This window comes from Ascaphus truei, chromosome 5, assembly GCF_040206685.1.
Source record: "Ascaphus truei isolate aAscTru1 chromosome 5, aAscTru1.hap1, whole genome shotgun sequence".
In the NCBI taxonomy this organism is placed as follows: Eukaryota; Metazoa; Chordata; class Amphibia; order Anura; family Ascaphidae; genus Ascaphus; species Ascaphus truei.
The window spans coordinates 263,972,285-263,989,543 of NC_134487.1; the positions used below are offsets into that span (position 1 = coordinate 263,972,285).

The following is a 17,259-nucleotide window of genomic DNA, read 5'->3' on the forward strand; positions in this document are numbered from 1 at the left end:
CACACACCCCCACACACTGACTGACCCCCCCACACACTGACTGACCCACCCACCCCCCCCTCCACACACTGACTGACCCACCCACCCCCCCCACACACTGACTGACCCACCCACCCACCCCCCCCACACACTGACTGACCCCCCCCACTCCCCCCACACACTGACTGACCCACCCACCCCCCCACACACTGACTGACCCCCCAACCCCCCCCCCCACACACTGACTGACCCACCCCCCCCCACACACACTGACTGACCCACTCCCCCCACACACTGACTGACCCACCCGCCCCCCACACACTGACTGACCCACCCCCCCCCACACACTGACTGACCCACCCACACCCCCCCACACACACTGACTGACCCACCCACCCACACACACTGACTGACCCACCCACCCCCCCCACACACTGACTGACCCACCCACCCCCCCCACACACTGACTGACCCACCCACACCCCCCCCACACACTGACTGACCCACCCACACCCCCCCACACTGACTGACCCACACACCCCCACTGACTGATTGACCCACCCACACCTCCCCGCACACTGTCTGACTGACCCACCCACACCTCCCCGCACACTGTCTGACTGACCCACCCACACCTCCCCGCACAATGTCTGACTGACCCACCCACACCTCCCCGCACACTGTCTGACTGACCCACCCACACCTCCCCACACACTGACTGACTGACCCACCCACCCACACTTCCCCGCACACTGACTGACTGACCCACCCACACCTCCCCGCACACTGACTGACTGACCCACCCACACCTCCCCGCACACTGACTGACTGACCCACCCACACCTCCCCGCACACTGACTGACTGACCCACCCCTCCCCGCACACTGACTGACTCACCCACCCCTCCCCGCACACTGACTGACTCACCCACACACCCCCGCACACTCTGACCCACCCACACCCCCACACACACTGACTGACACACACACTGACTTACACATACACACTGACACAAATACACATACACACTGACTGACACACATACACACACACTGACTGACACACACACACACACACACACACACACACTGACTGACACACACACTGACTGACTGACTGACATACACACACACACACTGACTGACTGACTGACTGACATACACACACACTGACACACATACACACAAGGAATTCACACTTAGTGCAAATAGCTAATACATGGGATGTGTGCCGAGCACGCGCATTCTAAGTCAAATTTATTTGCGTTTTGTAACTGAAATTGTATTTTGATTTTTAATTAAAACATCACCAACACAAATACAATTTCTGTGACAAAAGTCAAAGAAGTTTCACTTACTATGCGCGTGCTCAGCACACACAGCTTTTTTTTCATTTACAAACCTGGAGTTCCATTACCTTATTTATATACATACTGTGATACAATCACTATCTCTAGGTGCTGGAATAGTGCAGATCTCAGCATGCAAGCAGTTAATCTCCCCTGGAGAACCTAGCCACAGGTGCAGCTAATCAGCCTGGTCTCCTGAGTGAGCAGGAGTGTAAAAGACAGAGAGATTGCTTTCCCCAGAGAGAGGGAGAGAGAGACAGCTTTTCCCAAGAGGAGGGGGGTGGAGAGAGTTCTCCACAGCCAGGAAGAGCTGGCTGGCACAGACCCTTAGGCCTCTTGGTTGCAGAGCTTGGTGGGACTGCCTGGGTTGTAATCCCAGAACGAAGGAAGGACACGAGACTGTTCTGAAGCAGGGATGTCCTGCCCAGCACCTTGGAGCTACAAAGAGGGATACCCTAGAGTCTCGTGGGGTCAAGCTCCCCACAAAGCTGCGGGACACAGCCTGTCACCAGGAACTAACGTTCCAACCTTGCATGGGGAGTGAAGCTGTTGCAGGGCCAGAGGAAGTTACCTGGAGCCCTGGGAGGGATTCCCCAGCACCTCAAAGATAAGAACTCTTCTATATGTGACTGTAGTTATTGGTGCTAAACCTGGAAGTAGAATAGCTACCCAGATGGATAGATAGGGAGCTGCTGTTTAGTCAGTCTCCATGAAGGAATAGGTGTTTCTTTTATGATTTGTTTTGCACTAAAAGGACGGTGGGCCTGTTATTGTATTATTTAACCCCTGTAAATAAACCCTGTGTAAAGAGTTACAGAGTTTCCTGCCTTAATCTGGAACTAAAAGATACTGCAACGTGATGCAGACATCACGATGCATAGGAGCAGCTCAGTGAGTAAAGACGCTGAGTGGCCCTGAGTTTGAAGCAGGTGAACATTGGGCAAGTCACTTTATCTCCCTGTGCCTCAGGCACCAAAAACATAAATTGTAAGCTCTAAGGGGCAGAGACTGTGTCTGTAAAATGTCTCTGTAAAGCGCTACGTAAAACTAGCAGCGCTATACAAGAACAAACAATTATTATAATTATATACAGTGGTCGTCAAATCACCAAAAAATCTACTCGCCGAACAAAAAAATCTACTCGCCACCTAGTACCAAACGTGTGCTGCTTGGGCCAATAGGAGCTCGCCACGATGTTAAATCCACTCGCCCGGGGCGAGCAAATGTATAGGTTTGTCGAACACTGATTATATATATATATATATACACATACACAAATGTTTAAATTTAACTTAATACACAAAAAGGTATTTATTTCAATAAAGACTCTTCCCTTGATGGTTTTAGAGCAATAACGTTTCTAAAATGACATCTATACAATGCCTATAAACTTAAAATTTCTTTGCAATCAGACAACGAATTACTACTTCTTTAAGCAACTGTGACCGACTGGTTAGTTAATTAAGGACAACAAAGACTAAATAAATATGCACTTAAAATGCTCAATTAGAAAACCTCCAACTAAAGGGAAATTCATGTATGTGATGGAGAACTTATTTCATTCGTTTAATCATCATGTTGACTGAACTCTGATGAAAAAAATGCAATTTTGCTGAAGGAAAACTCCCCACCCACACCCAGAATACACATAAAAAAAACGTAATATTTTTTTCCTTAACATGAATTTTTTTCTTAATAACAGTTTAAAAAGTGTTGGGCACAAAAACGGACAAACTGGGATTCCCATTCTCCCCTGTAATAAAATGCAGGCACCTGGCACTGAGGAAGTTTCAGCCTTAACTTTACTTGGCAAAGAAGCATGCTATTTGTAATATATGGTTTAGCACTTTATTGATAACTGCCCTCCGACTCATCGTATATTGGAATGAAAGAAAAGTGAAAGCCTTCCGCTATTTGACTTCTATCAGTTGTTATATTTCTAGACTGTTCATGGTCCCAAGGCTCAACAAAGTATCCGGCCGTTCTTCCTTCTCTTACCGTGCAGCCCAAAACTGGAACAACCTACCAGAGACTCTCACATCCACCACCAGTTTAAGTTCTTTCAAATCTAAGGCTGTCTCACATTTTAATCTGGTCTGTAACTGTTTCATTCGCCCATAATATATATTTTCTTTAACTGTGCATGCAATGTCTTGTATATAATGTATACCCTGTTCATTTATGTAACTGTACTTGTAACCATGTATTATTTGTCCTAACTCTGTGCCCAGGACATACTTGAAAACGAGAGGTAACTCTCAATGTATTACTTCCTGGTAAAATATTTTATAAATAATAAAATAATACCCTTTAAAGCGGCAGTTCAAACTAGTGATTTTTTTGTTGTTGCTATTTTTTTTTTTTTGTTTTTACATAGAATTGAAACAGGGGGTCCCCAGCTTTGAACCACATTAGTTTCAGCCCCGGGGACCCCCTGCTTCCAGAGATACTTGCCTCTATAGGGTGTGCCTGTAGCTGCTCCGTTCAATAAGAAGGGTACACATAATGGCAGAGTTTCAAAGCTCCCGCACCCTGCAGGCCAACAGGAAGCCGTGACATCATCAGGTCCGACTTCCTGTTGGTCCCGCGTGACACGGGAGCGTTAAACTTCGCCGATACCGGCACCACATACGGAGGTAAGAATCTCAGGAACGAAGGGGTCCCCGGAGCTGAAATTAATGGGGTTCAGCTCCGGAGACTCCCTGCTTCAAACCTATGTTAAAAAAAACCCAGTAGGTCAATGACAGTTGACACCAGTTTGGGGTGGCATACCCCGCATCGGAGTTTAATTAATCAACCCTAAAGATCAACAAACAAATCACAAACCCTGGACTACAAAATACGTAAGGGGGCATTTATCAAAGTCTCTGGCTGCAAAACAGGGGTTACAAAATACTGCACCAGATTTATTAAGGAAAAGAAATTCCAGCTGAAATCAAAAGTATTTTCTTCCATGATAAGTCTGGTGCAGTATTTTTGGCCAAGTTTTGCAGCAGGCCTGGATAAATTACCTCCTTTTAGTGGCTCACACGGTCCAGTGGTGGGATTCAGAAATGTTAGTAACCGGTTCTTACCTTCAGCTGCGTCCTCCCGGCATCTTCCCCCCGCGGCATCATCCCCCTGAAACTCTTTCACTGGGCAGCGGGCGGCGTCTCCCAGCATGCTTCGGCATCGCAAGTTCCCCCTGCAAATCTTCCCAATATGGCTGCGCGGCGTCACATGGTGCCACGTTGCCATGACAACGAGCCGCCGCGTAACGTCGTGACGTCACGTAGCATCCCATTGCCATAGCAACATATCATGTGGTGTTCCCGTTGGCATGGCAGCACGGCGCCATTTGACAACGCGCGGCAATATTGAGAAGATATGCTGGGAAACAATGAAGGGATATGCTGGTAGACGCCGCCCGGACAGAGAATTAAGCACCGGTTCGGCTAACTTGTGAAATTTTAGTAACAGGTTCGCACGAACCGGTGCGAACCGGCTGAATCCCACCACTGCTCATACCTAACTGGAGGAAAATGCTGTGGCGACTCAAACCTGTGGTGATCAGGGACAATTTTAAAGCAGCTTTTAGCATGATGGAAATTTTAAACTGCTGGGAATATTGGCAACAAATTATCACAAACAGGAAAGTGTTGCAAAGATCTTGCACTGCTGGGGAAGTCGGCTATAGAAATCAAAAGATGCTTAGTATATTAAAACTCATAAAAATGGCATTAAAAGTTGAATTTTAAAAAAAAGGCAGTAAGTATTATATAATACTACAAAACCTATTTTTATTTTATTTTTAAACTCACATGTAGGATATGCATGGATTACTTAGTCTAATACCAGTCACTAAAGATGCAGGTAATGCCACATTTGTAATAAATTTGTTTTGTGCTTTTCTATAAGCCATTGGTTTGGGTTTTTAGCAATATTAATTTTTTTAAATCTATTAGTTATATGATTCTAATAATAAAGTGGTAAAAATAATTTTTAAAGGGGGGCGGGGAGAAGTTTATGCACCCGGTAACTAAAACAGAACCTTTAATCCCCCTACTAATTATGTTTTATATTCTATTTTCTTAAGGATTAGTAACTTACTCTCCAGCCAAAGTCTTTCCAGGGGATGTTCTCAAATTCTCTGCCTCGGTTCCTTTCCCCTCTGCAGCATTTCTCAGGCAGTTTTACTTTTTCCTCTCTCTCTTTCTCCGCCTTCCTGTTAAAAAAAAAAAAAGGTGGTGTTAAAAAATAACAGCGAGGACAGACTGCCTTTTGAGAGTTTCCCATTTCGCAACAACTTTCCGAAATGGTTTTAAGCCTGCAGTATGTGTGCTGCAGTCCAGTGAATTGATTTTACAAGAGGCAGGGCTAATACTTAAAAGTGCAGTCCCCGTGTTGGACCAAACTGATGACAGCTGTACTGTATGTAAAAGTGTGTGGGGTCCCAGCACTCAAAGAAAACAGTAAGCCAAGTATCTTAAATCAGTAATCTACGATGTATTTGGGAAAGATCTCTGTCTGTTTGCTATGCATTTGGACACCTCTTAAAATATCGTAACCACATTTTGCAAGATGTTTCCTGAGATCAAGGAGCAGGTTTTTGTCTATGTTTGGATACAATTGGACGCCGTTTAGAATAAAGATGGAAGACTGAACCATTTAAAACTGCACTGATGTTAACCAAATTCGATAGCATTGTAAGTAGCTGGACTGCCTTTAGAAATTCTGTGTTTTGCACATGGTCAACTTTATGTTGGATGCTCCAGAAAGGGAACTGGAAAAAAAATGTGCATGTTTTTCCGCCTGATGGAAAAAACAAAAATATAGTTTGCCCAACAGCATTGGAATAAAATGACATGTAAAAAAAAATGTTAATTAAGAACCTACAAATTTAATTATCCATTTATAAATCTGAGTATTTTGGTGTTCCTTACAATTTCTGAGCAACGCTGGGTACTTTCAGCTAGTATGATATATTGTAATTTACAGCATATTAGACAGGTCAATTTATTTTATTTATTTATTTTTATTTATAAAATATTTTACCAGGAAGTAATACATTGAGAGTTACCTCTCGTTTTCAAGTATGTCCTGGGCACAGAGTTAAGACAAATAATACATGTTTACAAATACAGTTACATAATGAGCAGGGTATACATTATATACAAGACATTGCATGCACAATGATGTGACCTGAGAGATTTATCACACCGGTGCATTATTTCAACCCGTGCACAACTGCTTAGTTTTTTTTTTTACTTCAATAGTTTCATGTGGGCAATCTCTACTTACCTAAAGAACTGCATAGCTGCCGGTCAATTTGTTCTCCGTCTATTGATCGGCGAAGTTTGGCGACATCTTTAGATCTGGGGAATGTAAATGGTTGCTATAGGAACAAACATGCTTGTTAAAATGGAATACAAGAAAATTATTTTTTTTTAAACAGAAAATGCTAAAAGTATTTTTTCTTACTACAGAACTGATTTATTTAAAAAAACACACATACAGGATATTGCTTGAACTGCAGCTTTAATAGAGCTAAACTAATCCGTTTTTAGATAGCTGTGTGACCCTCAATTGTGTATGATGACAGCGGCATATTTAAAGCTGCAGTTAAGTCAATATCCTGCATGTGTGTTTTTTTTAATAAATCAGTTCTGTAGTAAGAAAAAATACTTTTAGCATTTTCTGTTTTTAAAAAAACAACTTTGAAAGACCAATTTTCTTGTATTCTATTTTAACAGCCATTTACTAAGGCACTGCCCCTTCATGTCCTGTCACAAGCCCTGGCACAAGCCCCTTTGTCAGCCCTGCCCTCCCTCTAGCACATGTCAGTGCAATAGTGCTCATGAATATTCATGAGCTTCCACTGACTGACAAGCAGAATATAAACAAATCCCAACTTTTAATATGTCACCAAATTTCAACCTATCAATACATGGAGAACGAATTGACCTGCAGCTATACAGTTCTTTAGGTAATTAGAGATTGCACACATAAAACTATTGAAGTAAAAAAATAAATGTAAAAAAAAAAAAGACTGAACTGCAGCTTTAATAGGTGACATCTGGGTAAACCCCTTTGCTGCTGACAACGTAAAGCAACGTAGGGGGTTAAAAAAAAATCAGATGATTACAATTATTTTTAAACCAAGTTTTAAAGAAAGAAAGAAAATCAGACAAGGCTACGTAATGAATCCCTTTGTAATTTTAGAAAGATAAATATATGAATTTTCCATTTTCGTTTTTCAAGTTTATCCTGACATTTAGGGTAGGTGTTACTGCCTTACCAAATTTAGCACGATTGTTCCTGAGGTCAAGGACAATAACCTAGAGATTCGCTTTGCCGCGATTTCGATTAAACTTTCCAAAATGTAAAATAAAAACTCAAAAATGTCGATCACACTTTTGGCCCCAAAAGTTCTAGTGAAATGTCCCAAATTATTCAAAATTTGCTATTACGCTTTTCAAAAGTGACGAAATAGCAGTTTAATATATATATATATTTTTGTCAACTTCGATCGCATTTCGAAAGCGTAAGTAATTGAAATTAAATACCATCTAATACCATCATAGCCCCTGTTACAAGTTTCAAATATTAGGGCATATGGTTTGACTCCCATTTAACATTTGGGATGCAAATTGATAATCTGACATCCAAAACCTATGCCAACCTAGGTGTACTTTATAGGAACAAATCCTCTTTGTTCTGTTTTAATTACCGAGTGAAGTCTGCTGGTCAGAAAGCGTATCGGACAGCAGATGCTAATGCCAATTATAGACTATGGAGACATAGTATATGGCACGGCACCCAAATACCACCTTAGCAAACTTGATACCCTTTACAATTCAATATTCCGTTTTGTCATCCAATGCAACTACAACACACATCACTGCAAAATGCATCACTTGAGTCTAGGCGCAAAGTTCATCTTTCCTGTCTTGCCTTCAAATACTTTCTGGGCAAGCTACCCGTCTATCTGAACAAGCTCCTCACCCATACCACATGCAGCACTTATCTTCAGAAATCTGACTCCAAAAGATTGTGCATGGTCCCAAGGTTCAACAAAGTATCCGGCCGCTCCTCCTCTTACTGTGCATCTCACAACTGGAACAATCTACCAGAGACTCTCACAGCTACCACCAATCTAAGGTCTTTCAAAACTATGCTGTCTCACATTTTAATCTGGTCTATAACTGTTACATACGCCTATAACATACACACCTGATCTCACTCATGCCTCCCTGCCACCTCTTCCCCTGTAAATTGTGTTAACCTTATCATTTAACACTGACCTTCCTTAAATTTTACCCCACAAATCAAGCATCCCAATAGCCTGCACTCATGGCTATTGTCCCACACTCAGTCACTCCTACAACCCATTGTGACCAAGCACTGCCATCTACAGCACTTATTCCCTCCCCTGCTGTCTCTGTAAATTTCCCATTAAACATCATAGATTGTAAGCTCTTCGGGGCAGGGATTTCCTTTCCTATTGTCTGATTTAGCTGCACTTATTGTATAATTCCCTGTACTGTATTCTTTGTGAAGCGCTGAGTACACTTTTGGCACTATATAAATAAAGACATACAATACAATACTGTGCATGCAATGTCTTGTATATAATGTATAACCCTGCTCACTTAATGTAACTATGTATTTGTAACCGTGTATCTGTCATCATAACTCAGGACATACTTGAAAACGAGACGTAACTCTCGATGTATTACTTCCTGGTAATACATTTTATAAATAAATAAACGGACAGGTAAATGCCCAGTTACTTTTAGCTCTTAGCGAACTTGTTGCAAACTTTTGGATGAAAGCCAAACCAAAAAGTGGAAATTCGCAAAAGTTTGTTAACCCTAATGAGTAAAGTTTGCACATCTCTCGCCTTACAGACATGGATTATATGCGAGTCTGATTTTGTTAATATTGGTGTAGCATAAATAAGATTGATCACACCCTATTTTCACAGTTCACACAGTTAATAAACACACTAGATTTTTTGTCAAACTTCCAGCAACAATGTTTTAAAATATTTCTACTAACGCCGGAAATTGTCTTATGGCAAAATACTGCTTAGTAAATATGGCCCTTGCCCTGTTTAATTGCCTCTTTAGTATTTTATGGGACTGCTCCTTTCGCTGACTTAAAATGCCATTCTGTACTTAATTGAACAATCTAGTTGTCTTCATTAAACACAACTTTCCATGCTTAAAGCAAACATTAAGTTGCTTTTATTTCTTTAGAAATTAAACACAATTGATTTTCCATGAAGACCTTTGAATGGAGGAGTAGTTGTCAGTCAAGTGTTTCCTCTGCACCTGTCCCATCCCCTCCTGCAGAGAGCTTCCAAAATTATGGTAGGGGGAAGAGGAACGATCGCATGTTGAACACACAGTGACGTCAGACATAAGGGAGCAGCAAGAGGAAACCAAACTCCTCTCATGTCTCAGCTCACCATGTTTACAATTACCTTTAAAAGTATTTGAAACTACGAATAGGTGTCACATTTTAATGAAGACACTAATCACGTACATTTAATGCCTTAACTTCTACAGTGCCCTTATGGTGTATCTGGTTTATCATACGCATTTGATAGTTTTCTAGGGAGGTTTCTGACATTCACGGCCTGACATAGTCATGTGATTGCTCCTGGAGCAATCACATAACACGGAAGTGGCAGAGGTCCGATGGCACTCTGGTGGCGCATGACACCATGCTCTATAAAGGTTACATGTCAATAACATTAGTGCATGTGGGTCCTGAGAGGAATTGACTGTTTAAACTGGATTATGTTAGGGATTTACTTTTCTCACCTACTTGGTCATCCCTTGCCATCACCATTGTTTGTAGAGCATGCAACATGTTTTTAACCCTCTCACTGTAAGTAGAGAACCTTTCCGCTAACAAGAGTTAAGCCACTACACATTTCTTGTTTTCATCAATTATATTCAACTCCAAACCCCAGCACAATTTAGCAGCATATCATAGATTCGCAATAAACTGAATGCAATCATGCCACCAGGGATCTAACAACTTTTCTAATCATGTATGTTAATGTATTATTTAAAGCAGCAATCCCACCTATGCTTTATTTTTTTACAGTATTGGAACCAGGGGTTTACCTGGAACCTAGTCAGTGACGAAACTACCATATGTGCAGCCAAAAGGGCTCACCACCTTTAGGGGCCTATCCGCCATGAGCCGGAACACCATTCCGGCACTTATTTTAGCAGCCCTCCCCACATCCCCTCACCAGGCCCTACCTGTGGTGCAGTGCCTTACCTGACAGCAAAGGGAGCTCACCCAGGTGATCCTAACACAGAAGTTAGGCCCAACTTCTGCAATCACTGCCTGGATGGGCTCCGTTCATCGCTGCTTCACAGGGAGTGCCCTGGAGTGAGATAGGGGCCTTAAGTATCTCGGGAGCAGAGGGGTATCCTGCCCTAACAATAACTCAGTACCGCTCCAAAGGACCCCTGGTTTCAAAAGTATATGTGAAATAGGCGGATTGTTGATTTAAAGCCCCAAAAGTCTGACTGCACAAATAAATATATGAATTAAACATTAATTTATTTTAGGATCTACTTAAGACATCACACAGAGGAAAGAAGGCTGCAGTGAATTAGGCTCAATTAAAAGGCTTTCTTAAAAAAAAAAAAAAAAAACAGTAGCAATAAATAGGAGTTTCCCAAGAAGTTGCTCAACTGTAACTAAAGACAGCAGAAAGAGAAGATGTTTGAGTTTTAAAAAAAGGACACTATTTTTGATTTACTTGTGAATTATGTAGAAAGATGTCACCACAAGTAGGATCGGGGTGTGGGGCGAGTGCATTTGGGAGGGGGAACACAAAAGCTGAAGCGCACGCATACGGAGGGAACTACAGTAAGCAGTAAGATGAACATTCAGTCAGGACTCACATATCCTGATCCACTTGGGTAGCGTGTTCTGGAGGAGGGGGACTCCGGGAAAGAACAACCCAGTTTCAAATGCTTAATTTATTCCTACAGAAAGATATCTTGAACCAATCGCCTCCCAGCCCAGTTCCCTTGTTCAGATGCCCGAGTGGGGCAGCTAATACATTGCATAGGGATGGACCTGGGTCCGTGATAATGTATATGTCAGTGGGGGGACTCCATTTTGTCTGCTGTAACCATTCTATACTAACACTGCCATTATGTTTTATTACGTTGTTGACTGACCTTTTACCCAATTAATGTTGGCTGAACTCCTGAATTTGTTCAGACATAGTTCCTTTATGAAAACAGGAAGTTTAGCCAAGTATGCATAGTCCAAATTTATGTACCATCTCAGCACTTCAAGCAAGAATTATGATTTCACTCAAGCCTGAACTAACTGTAACTTTGCAGATAAGCGTGTAATGAGGGAAGTAAGCTTTACACGTACACACTTTCGCTTGGCTATAAAAGCCTGACTGTGACTATTAATAAACAGGAGAGGTTTTTGACAACGATCGTTGGTGTCCAACTCAATTACTTGCTCCTCCGAGCTGCTCGTAATCTTTTCCTGCTCAGCACCTTAAGGCCTGGGACCCGCTGTGCTCGTTGGCGCGGGCAGCAATGTAGCGAGTTCCCCACCAGCAGGGGAATCCTCGCGAGCCGGTCCCGGTCCCCACTGGCTGCACAGCTGACTACACGCTGTGGCGCGTCAGCCGCTAGGAGACACCACAGAATGGTGTTTCCTAGCTTCGACGCGTCACGTGGTGTGGCTGTGAGCCAATGGGGAGGGGAGGCTGCGGGAGGAGGAGGAGAGGCTTCGGGGAGCGGGGAGGAGTGTGGAGTGAAAGCAGCGTGAGTGCCTCTCTGTGTGTGTGTCTGAGTGCGTGCGTGCCTGCCTGTGTGTGTGTATGTGTGTGCCTGTCTGTGTGCGTGCCTGTCTCTGTCTGTGTGTGTGTGTGTGTGTGTGTATGAGTGCGTGCTTGCCTGTCTCTGTCTGTGTGTGTGTGTGTGTGTGTGTGTATGAGTGCGTGAGTGCCTGCCTGCGTGTGTGTGTTTTTTTTACTTACCTGCAGCCCGTGGCAGCCCGTGGAGGGAGGGGGGGGAAGAGTAGCGGGTCCCTCCGCTCAAGCCACGCCCCCCCTCCCTGTCAATCCTCCCACTCCCGCCCACCTCCCGCTCCGGCCCCTCACGTCATGGCCGCGCCCCCCCCGACCCGTTTGGCCACGCCCCCCCCGCTCCGAGAAAAGTATCCTGTAGACCGCAGATCGCGGTACAGCGAGTTGCACGCGCCGCCGGCAAGCAAGCCAGCCGTGCGGACGCGTGCATCGGGACCTTAGCCTTAGAGTGGTAAAAGCATCCCGGGGGGTATCTGTCCGAAGTAGAGGAGAAGATTCCTACTTATGATGAAGTAGAGAATAAATTAACAGTCCGTATAATCTAATTGCTTGTTATGATGAGCAATCTCTTGTGGTTGTTACTTTGTGTTCAGTTTCAACCATTTTAACTGTCAATGACATTAGCAGCACCAACATAATGAAAAGAATTAACCAAGTTGGGCTGCACTTATAGTGCCGCGACAGCAACGCAACGTCACAACAAATGTATTGACACTGTCACGTTCGCATATAGTAGGAACGATGGGACGGCGCGACGGCTTGGTCGCGATCGCTGGAAGTCACTTCAATTTGACCGCAGCGTGACGTCAGCATCGCCGTTGCGTCGGTGGCACTATAAGCGCGGCCTAAGCAGTAACAACAGCAATAACAGTATGAACAGTCTTAACCATATGAACCGGTTTAACGGTAGTCACAGGCCCTCAGGTTTCCATCTTTAATGGTTGGACTGGTGCATTTATGGGTCTGTGAGGGCCGTCTACACCTGCCAGAGGCTGCAAATACACAGGGCCTAACAACAGTGATCCTGTCTTGGTTTCGTTGGGTATCTAACATTGTCGTATATATGTAACCCTTCTTTAGTTTGCTATAATGGGGGCCTTAGTCCGTACAATTATAGTAACCCTCACACGTGCGTGGGGTCAGTAAAAGAGGACACCACACCAGGATGTATATAACAGGTTTATAAATAGAAGGAGTTGATATACTACACAGGTTAATCAGTAGCCAGTTGGTCCTCATGACTAAGATCACTGCATTCAAAATACAACACAGATACTAACATCACAGTACAACCAAGCGCTGTGCATGTGTGTGTGTTAGAGTCACTGTACCAGGCCTCCCAATCCTGGTTGATCAGACCGTGCTGGGTGATACCGGTATCTCATTAGGAGCTCATAAATTAAAATGTAAATTGCAGGCCTGTGCTTCACAAAGATAGGTAATGTGTTAACACTTTCCTCTGACTCCGCGGGGATCCCCTCTGTTCGCCGTCTGTCCCATGCTCCGCTTCTCTGCAGCTGGGTTCACTTACTGCTCAGCTCTTCTGACTCATTTGTTGGACACGTGCAGTTCCCTCTGTGCAGGAGGCTCTGGACACAGCCTCACCCCCTCAGCTCTGGTCAGATATAATCTGTCATGGCTGCCACGAGCACTAAAGGCTCACACTCCCCCTCATTGTCACTCCTTCACCAGCCTCCTTACTTGCTTAGCATAGTCATATGTCCATGGAGAGGAACCTGCTAGGGGGCAGTGTTCTGTTGTTACTTGGCAGACACAGAGGTTACATATATTTAAAGCTGTCCAAGTGAGGCACACCAACAGAGAGATCATTTAGGGGTAAATTAAAGCAATAAAGTACCTGATAGCTTGCTCATAACCTCTTAAACGTCATAAGACTGAAGGTATACACCAGTATCTTTGCCAGAGAGTGAGGTGTACGAGGCAAGAGATAAGCATGTTACCGATGAAACGACCCATAGCTCTTGATCTGTCTCAGGGATCTAGGCAGCATCTCTTGTCCGTGTTCTGCGAAGGCCTCCTTCTCCCTCCTGTGACTGTGCTCATCCCCAATCAGGAAGCAGATCCACAGGGCTGAGATAGGGATGTAGAATAACCGACCAGAGCCCAGGGACAGAGTCCTGTTAGAGTATTTGTAGTCAGTAAGCAGATAGAGGTCAGGGCAGATGGCAGTGTTGCAAAGTCCAGGAGGCAGACAAAAGATCAGGGCAGGCAGAAAGCAGTGAGGTCGGGGTCACGGTCCAGGTTCAGCAACAGGGGAATCCAATCAAGCAAAAGGGAAAAGCGTGACAGCGTAGACAAACAAGAACTGCAAAACGTAGAAGTTTGCTCGGCGACTCCCACCAAGAAGTGCAGCCTAAGGCCACGCTTATAGTGCCGGTGACAGCGACGTCGCCCGAAAACAAATGCATTGTCGTTGCTCCATGTGCTTATAGTAAGCACTATGGCGACAAGGCGACGTGATTTTTTGAAGCCTGCAATATTTGATTTTTCAAGGTCTGTCGCCTCATGTGACAGCCCCTGAACCAATCAATGGCCTGGTCGCCCTCGCCGCCGCAAAGTGAAATACAACTTTCGCTAGCGGCAACGGGTAAAGTCATGAGTCGCCGTCGCGGGCACTATATGCGCGCCTTATATAGCAGGCTGCCAGTAACCAAAATGCCCAAATTGAGCAGAAAGGGCAGGCAACCTGGAAAATCCGAACTGGCAGCAAAACCCAGCACGGATCGAGCAGAATCCTTACAGTACTCCCCTCTTTAGGAGAGACCTCCGGGCGATCTAAGGCGGCTTTGCAGGAAATCTCTGATGAAACTCCCAGACCAGGTTGGGGGCATGGACATCCCTCGATTTGACCTATGAATTCTCCTCGGGTCCATAACCTTTCCACTGGACTAAATACTGGATCTACAGGAATCCAGTTTCTGGTGTACCTCAAATTCCTCCTGGCCATCCATCAAGAACGGTCTAGGAGGAGGGGAAATAGGAGGAGAAGGTGTTCTTAGCTAATGATTTGAGGAGGGAGACATGGAACACCAGAAGTATCCTTAAGCTAGCCGGAAGGTCCAATTTGAAGGCCACCGGGTTGACCTGTTTCAGGATTTTGTAAGGTCCAATGGCCCGAGTTTAGAGGAAGGCAGTTTCAGCTGGATATTTTTTGTAAAAGGTAAGTACAACTGGGTACTTGTGAAAAAGTTCCCCCTGCGGTGCACCAAAATAGATGTTGGTAAGTATTAGTTAGTTAAAATAAAACTTTACTTTAATTTGACTTTACTCTCAAATAAATGGCATCCTAATACAAAAAGTGCATAAAATAATATAATAAAAGTCCAGAGCTAGATATATGAACTTATCAGCCTGTATGTACTCAAGTTCACAAACTTTGGGTTAATGTGTTCAACCACCTGTGTATGGAGCACGCAAACCCCCTTTGGCTGCGTATTATAGTTATCTATTAATCCCCAGATTTTATACATACGAAAGGGACTACATAGATACTCATAATAGCAGAGTATAGATAGCTAATGCTCCTATAGTATGAAACAAACAGTAGTATTATTAATCTATAATGTAGTTTTGATTAAAAGTGGTACAGAGGTAATGACTGCATAAGGTCATCAGAATCTCATGATGCAAGTAGAAAACGTGCAATGCCTGGTCAGAATACCACGTTTAGAAAACATCTACTGTGGTAAGTACCTTCTAGTATACGAGGTGCACGGATCAGAATATAGGAAGCCGTGAGAACCCCATGATTAGGGGTATGACCATCTGTTCTCAATGTATATCGCTCTGAGGAAATAACTGCAAACCTCTTAGGTGACCCCTAATGAACCAATTCAATTGCGAATGCACTGGTGTCAAATTTAGTACTCTGGTTGTAACTTATTCTCTGCGGTGATTTCCCACTCAGTTAGCTATTAGGTTAAAATGACATTTGGAGCAGAATTGCTTCCGTGAGTGCAGTCAAGCTGAAAGAAGCATAGTAAAGACTACCTGCCTTAGTGATAAAGCTAACATGTTACCTAGTTCTTATAATAGTACCACGTTTAAGGCACATCACATTAACTGCTAGCATGTGGGGTAGAGTACCATAAGATGTTAAGTAACAAATGTATGGAGAATTAGACACCTACTTTATGTCCTTATCATGCGGGGTGCAGGGTATCTGCAGACCCTATAGAACCCTGAATAGGCCTTCTAACAAGTGGAAAAAAGGTGATCAGTGCGCAGCTAAAACATAGTCCCACATCAAGCAAGTGCTAGACAATAACACAATATGAGGTGATAATAACACAATAAGGAGTGATTAAACCTTGTAAGGGAGGTCACTATAATGTGTCTGCAGCCTTCTTGAAGGGGTGGCTCGACACCCCTGCTACTGGAGAAACGACACAAAAACAAGGTGCACAACGCACATAGTGAAGTAAAGTAAAAATATATAAATTTACTAAAAAGTTAAAGGTTCTGCGTACATCAATGATGAATAAAACAAGCAATTGGTTAGTGGGGTTACCACACGGAGAATCAACTGGAGGGTGACAGGGAGGGGAAACCAAGTGTTTGGCGTAGCTTGATGCAACACCAATGTTTGGATCAGATTAAGGAGCAATATCTTCCAACGCGTTTCGTAACTGAAAGTTACTTCTTCAACGAAGTAACCCGGTGGCATTCAAATTGGACCTTCCGGCTAGCTTAAGGATACTTCTGGTGTTCCATGTCTCCCTCCTCAAATCATTCGCCCAGAACACCTTCTCTTCTCCTATTTCCCCTCCTCCTAGACCGTTCTTGATGGATGGCCAGGAGGAATTTGAAGAGCGTTAGCTCTTCACTGGAGGCGGTTCAGACAGCAGGAACACAACCGTCATCGGCCAAGACAGGAACCTCCGTGGAGTGTTTAGGCCACACTTCGCTCATCCAAGGGTTACCAGGTGGTAGAGCCGGTAAAATGTCCCGTTGCGGAGTACAGAAACCTCCGTGAGTCCCACACGCCAGACTTGGAACACTAACAGTGCGTCGCTCAGTTCCATGGTGCGCCTGCCGATGACGTCATGGGATTCTCCTCTGC

General features: G+C 44.1%; 2 protein-coding genes across 3 annotated transcripts in view; one reads left to right on the forward strand and one right to left on the reverse strand.

Moving 5' to 3' along the window:
• Window positions 1-17,259, forward strand: part of TMCO6 (transmembrane and coiled-coil domains 6) — a 99,199-nt gene that overhangs the window by 28,986 nt on the left and 52,954 nt on the right. The window lies entirely within an intron of this gene.
• Window positions 1-17,259, reverse strand: part of CD14 (CD14 molecule) — a 32,435-nt gene that overhangs the window by 4,256 nt on the left and 10,920 nt on the right. For both annotated transcript variants that reach the window (XM_075601964.1, XM_075601963.1), the window contains exon 2: window positions 5,417-5,531. The gene's annotated coding sequence lies outside the window, so the exon portion shown is untranslated. The remainder of the gene's footprint in view (window positions 1-5,416; window positions 5,532-17,259) is intronic.